The sequence below is a fragment of the Scardinius erythrophthalmus genome (genome assembly GCF_964197995.2).
Source record: "Scardinius erythrophthalmus genome assembly, chromosome: 23".
Classification (NCBI taxonomy): Eukaryota; Metazoa; Chordata; class Actinopteri; order Cypriniformes; family Leuciscidae; genus Scardinius; species Scardinius erythrophthalmus.
This window is the reverse complement of record NC_138243.1, coordinates 25,421,187-25,426,621: the sequence shown is the minus strand read 5'-3', so window position 1 is coordinate 25,426,621 and position 5,435 is coordinate 25,421,187. Positions and strand designations below refer to the sequence as shown.

The following is a 5,435-nucleotide window of genomic DNA, read 5'->3' as shown; positions in this document are numbered from 1 at the left end:
ATGTTGGGAGCTCCTTGTCGTTGCGGGATGCTAACGACAGATGCTTCCCTCGCGGGCTGGGGAGTGATCCTAGAAGGATGCTTAGCTCAGGGTCTATGGGGGGTCCATCATCTCTCCTGGCATATCAATCGCCTGGAGATGCTGGCTGTATTTCTTGCCCTCAAGAATTTCTTCCTAGATCTCAGGGGCCACCATGTTTTGGTCCGATCAGACAACACATCGGTGGTCGCCTATATAAATCACCTGGGGGGTTTGCGCTCGCGCCCACTGTGCAAACTGGTGCACCAAATCCTAGTGTGGTCTCAGGGAAAGCTGCTTTCAATCAGAGCAGCTTACATCCCTGGAGCCCAGAATATAGGAGCATACGTCCTGTCGAGACAGGGGCCGAGGCCCAGGGAAGTACTGGCTCCACCCTGAGGTGGTGGAGCAGATATGGAGTGTATTCGGCCAGGCACAAGTGGATCTGTTTGCATCTCGAGAGACGTCTCACTGTCCACTCTGGTTATCCCTCACGCATCCAGTTCCTCTTGGACTGGATGCGATGGTACAGACATGGCTACGGCTACGTTTGTAGGCTTTCCCCCCAATCACTCTGCTCCCAGGAGTTCTGGAGAGAATTCGCAGGTACCCTCTATGCCTACTCCTTATAGCCCCCCCATTGGCTGGGCAGAGGTTGTTTTTTCCGACTTAGTGTCTCTCCTCGATGGGCGCCCACTGGAGCTTTCTGTCAGGAGGGACCTTCTGTCCCAAGCAGAGGGCTCTATTCTTCACCCTCGACCCGAACTATGGAACCTGTGGGCTTGGCCTCCGAGGAGGCCGAACTCATAGGGTCAGGTCTCTCAACTGAGGTTGTAGAGACCATCCTTCAATCCAGAGCTCCCTCCACGAGGAAACTTTATGCCCTGAAGTGGAAGGTTTTCACTTCATGGTGTAGCGACCGTCAGTTGGACCCAGTTAACTGCCCGGTTGGTACAGTGCTGGAGTTCCTGCAGGAGCAGTTCCCTGCAGGTCTATCCCCGTCCACTTTAAAGGTTTATGTGGTGGCCATAGGTGCTTACCACATTCCTTTGGGTGGAATGTCTTTGGGTAAAGACCCCTTGGTATCTTGTTTCCTCTGTGGCACTTTGAGGCTGAGGCAGGGTTCCAACATGGGACATGGCAATTGTCCTCCAAGGCCTTTCCCAGGCTCCCTTTGAGCCTTTGGAGGAAGTTTCAGCCAGGTTTCTTACTTTGAAAGCTCTGTTCCTCCTCGCTATCTCATCTCGTAAAAGAATAGAAGATCTTCAGGCTTTGTCGGTGGCACCCTCATGCTTGGAATTTGCTCCTGGCATGGTGAAAGCGTTCCTCCATCCCAGAACAGGTTATGTTCCTAAGGTCTCCACTAACGTGGCCAGATCCATAGTACTGCAGGCCTTCTGTCTGGACCAGGAAAAGAACAATCTGCTATGCCCAGTTAGGGCACTTGATGCTTATGTCCACAGAGCTGTCCTGTGGCGTAAAACCGAACAACTATTTGTATGTTTTGGACCCCCTAATATAGGGTCCCCAGCATCCAAGCAGAGAATGAGCAAGTGGGTGGTCGAGGCCATCTCACTTGCTTATGAGTCGACCGGACAGCCTTCTCCTATGGCTGTTCGGTCCTATTCAACTTGGAGTATGGCAGCCTCTAAGGCCTTATTGTCAGGAGTGCCCCTTCAGGATGTTTGTGATGCGGCAGGGTGGTCCTTACCACATACATTTGTCAGATTTTACTCTATGGACTTGGAATCTACTCCGGGGTCTTGGGTGCTCTCGTCCTAGTGCTGCTCTTATGATTTCTCACAGGACAGACACTTCTCGCTATGGTGCTATTGGTATAGACGTTACCTTAGCGACAATTCGACGCAACGCGAGTTCCCTTGAAAGGGAACACCTCGGTTACGACTGTAACCTCGGTTCCCTGAAGAGGGAACGAGACGCTGCATCACCTGCCATATCTCCTACGTGCCTGTAAGCGACTTGCTCAGACCTTAAGAAGCTACCGCTGCTTTGTTTTGGACAGGCTTTATAGTTTCCTGGTTCATGACGTCATCCGCCTCTGACGTTCTGCCACACCAGTGGACTGATTTTACATGTGCTTCAAGACATCATCACGCAAAACGTTCCCTTAGCGTCAATTCGACGCAGCGTCTCGTTCCGTCTTCAGGGAACCGAGGTTACAGTCGTAACGGAGGCGCTTTCCACCCGGTCTGTCGTCAGTTGTTAAATAACCATTTAACAGTGATAATAATGTATCATTGCTGCTTAACATGGAAAATTCAGCATTTAAAGCATGCCATAAGGTAGGGTTGTAAAATACCAATATATGGTAAAATTTCATTATTTACAGTTTTTATATCTGGCCAATATTGTCCTACAAACAATGTTCATATTGAAGGCAATGAAAACAAACATAGTGAATAACCAAATCACATTACATTCTAACATTGTAACATTACAATCTAAAAACATAAGAATTCACTAAACTTAAAATGAAAATAAAATGTAAATGTAAATGACTGCTGATACACTTACAGCAGATGTGACAAAGTAAATGTTCTTTTACTTTATACTGACACACCTATTGTTTGGTAATTGCAATGTGTAAAAACAATTTCATGTCTCTCTTTTGTTTCTTATGAACAGCAGTTTCAATGTCAAAGTTGAGATTATTAAAAGAAAATAATTAGACCGATGTCATTATGAAGCGTCAGTGTGGCCCGTAGAGGGTAAGTCAGTCTGATCCAGACACTTTATAAATGAAAGGACAGTAAGGAGAGCAGAACAAACTCCTAACAGCAGGAGACTCACTCATGGCCAATGAGACAGAGGATCATGAGACTCAATACTGCTTTCCTGCCATCAACTCATCATGTATCAAGGGAATACGCTCTAGATATGAATACAATATCATGTATGTGTTTTTTTCATTGCTGTCAGCATGGACTGTGTTTCTGAACCTGCTGGTGATCATCTCCATCTCTCACTTCAAGAAACTTCACACTCCAACAAACCTGATTATTCTCTCTCTGGCTGTGGCCGACCTGCTTGTTGGACTTATTGTTATGCCTGTGGATGCCATCAAGCTGATTGAAACGTGTTGGTACTTTGGAGACACTTTGTGTGATCTGTTTATGATAATCATGGGACTGCTTATCTCAACATCTATTTGTAATTTAGTTTTAATTGCTATTGATCGTTATGTGGCTGTGTGTCACCCTTTACAGTATCCACAGAAAATCACCACAACTAAAACTTTAATAAGCATCTGTGTCTGCTGGTTTTTCTCCTCTACCTACAATATTGGCTATTTAATTAGTGGCAGATATTTTGAAAGTTCCCAAAGACCAGATGTGTGCTTTGGAAAGTGTTATTTAATAATCAGTTTTTCATGGATATACACAGACCTGTTGTTTTCATTCTTGTTACCTTGTACCCTTATTATAGTTTTATATCTAAGGATATTTTATGTTGCACATCAGCAAGTGAAACTTTTAAACTCTCTGATTAAGGGTGGAAAATGTGTAATGGAAGGTTCAGTGAGGAGGAAATCAGAGAGAAAGGCTGCAATGACATTAGGAATCATTGTGACAGTTTATCTGCTTTGCTATATTCCATACTATATATTATATGTAACAGGGACTACAGTAATCTCTTCTGCCATGGTGACATTTCTAATATGGACTTTGTATGTTAACTCAAGTCTGAATCCTCTTATCTATGCTTTATTTTACCGCTGGTTTAAAATATCAGTTAAACACATCTTAAGGCTTAAAATATTGGAGCCATCTTCCTCTTTCATAGACCTTTATACAGATTATGAATAATTCAAAGACCAACTGTACTGTACTTAATTTTAAGCCATTTATTTAAATTTGTTTATTTTTTGTCATTTATTTGTCAAATAGTTTTTGTCTTCATTCTTAATTTTTAATCATATATATATATATATATATATATATATATATATATATATATGTTGAGATTATTAAAAGAAAATAATTGTCATTACGCAGCATCAGTGTGGCCGGTAGAGGATTAGTCGGTCTGATCCACACACTGTATAAATGAAATGAAAGTAAGGAGGGCAAAACAAACTCCTAACAGGAGGAGACTCACTCATGGCCTATGAGACAGAGGATCATGAGACTCAATACTGCTTTCCTGCCATCAACTCATCATGTATCAAAGGGAAACGCTCCAGACATGAATACAATGTTTGTGTTTTTTTCATTGCTGTCAGCATGGACTGTGTTTCTGAACCTGCTGGTGATCATCTCCATCTCTCACTTCAAGAAGCTTCACACTCCAACAAACCTGATTGTTCTCTCTCTGGCTGTGGCCCACCAGCTTATGGGACTTGTCATGCCCATAGAGGCCACCAGGCTGATTGAGACGTGTTGGTACTTTGGAGACACTTTATGCGGATTCTATTCAATATTTACAGATGTGCCTCTTTCAGCATCTCTCAGTAATTTATTTTTAGTTGCTGTTGATCGTTATGTGGCTGTGTGTCACCCTTTAATGTACCCACAGAAAATAACCACAACTAAAACTTTATTGAGCATCTGTCTGAGCTGGGTTTGCTCTTCAGCTTGTATTACTGCCTTTATAATTAATAGCTGATATTTTGACACTTCACACAGAGCAGACATGCTTTATGGAGAGTGTTCTGTTATGTTTTGCCTGGAGAATCATTGATCTGTTCATGTCTTTTATTTTTCCTTGTATCCTGATCATAACTTTTGAGGATTATTTAAGTAGTATATCAGCAAGTGAAAGTTATAAACTCTCTGATTAAGGGTGGTAAATGTGTAATGGAAGGTTCGGTTAGGAGAAAATCTGAGCGCAAAGCTGCTCTGACATTAGGAATTATTGTGACAGTGCTGTGCTATATTCCATACTATATATGTTCTATATCAGTAATCTCTTTCACAACCATAAATGTTTTGACATGGGTCTTGTACACAAACTCAGGTCTGAATCCTCTGGTCTATGCTTTATTCTATCCCTGGTTTAAAAAGACAGTTAAACACATCCTAACTCTGAAAATATTTCCTATACCTGTACCTGAAAATAATACCTCTCTTGATTGATATTTTTACACAATATTAATTGTAATTAAATAGGTTAAACCTTCACTCTGAGAGCAATTTCACATAAACTGCATCATTGTTATACAGGCATAAAGGTAGATTAACAGTTTATCTTTGTAATTTACACTACATATATCTCACACCAAATTATAATTTAATAATTTACCCGTTAGCCTGCGCCCCCACTTTTGAAAAATGTCCAGAAATGGCATACCCAAACTAAAACAGATACAGTTCATTAACCCTTTGCACTAAAAGCACAAGTATTGTCTCATTTATAAGCTGACACTTCACAGTTTATTGTAAATTTAGAATTAATTA

At 41.9% G+C, this 5,435-nt stretch overlaps 2 pseudogenes across 2 annotated transcripts; both read left to right on the top strand.

The window, feature by feature from the left end:
* Nucleotides 1–2,838: 2,838 nt before the first annotated feature.
* On the top strand, nucleotides 2,839–3,845 carry LOC308683475 (trace amine-associated receptor 13c-like; annotated as a pseudogene). Its single transcript has one exon. The product of its transcript is annotated as a trace amine-associated receptor 13c-like (transcript).
* Nucleotides 3,846–4,121: 276 nt separating this feature from the next.
* LOC308683474 (trace amine-associated receptor 13c-like) lies at nucleotides 4,122–5,114 on the top strand (annotated as a pseudogene). Its single transcript has one exon. The product of its transcript is annotated as a trace amine-associated receptor 13c-like (transcript).
* The last annotated feature ends 321 nt before the right edge of the window (nucleotides 5,115–5,435 follow it).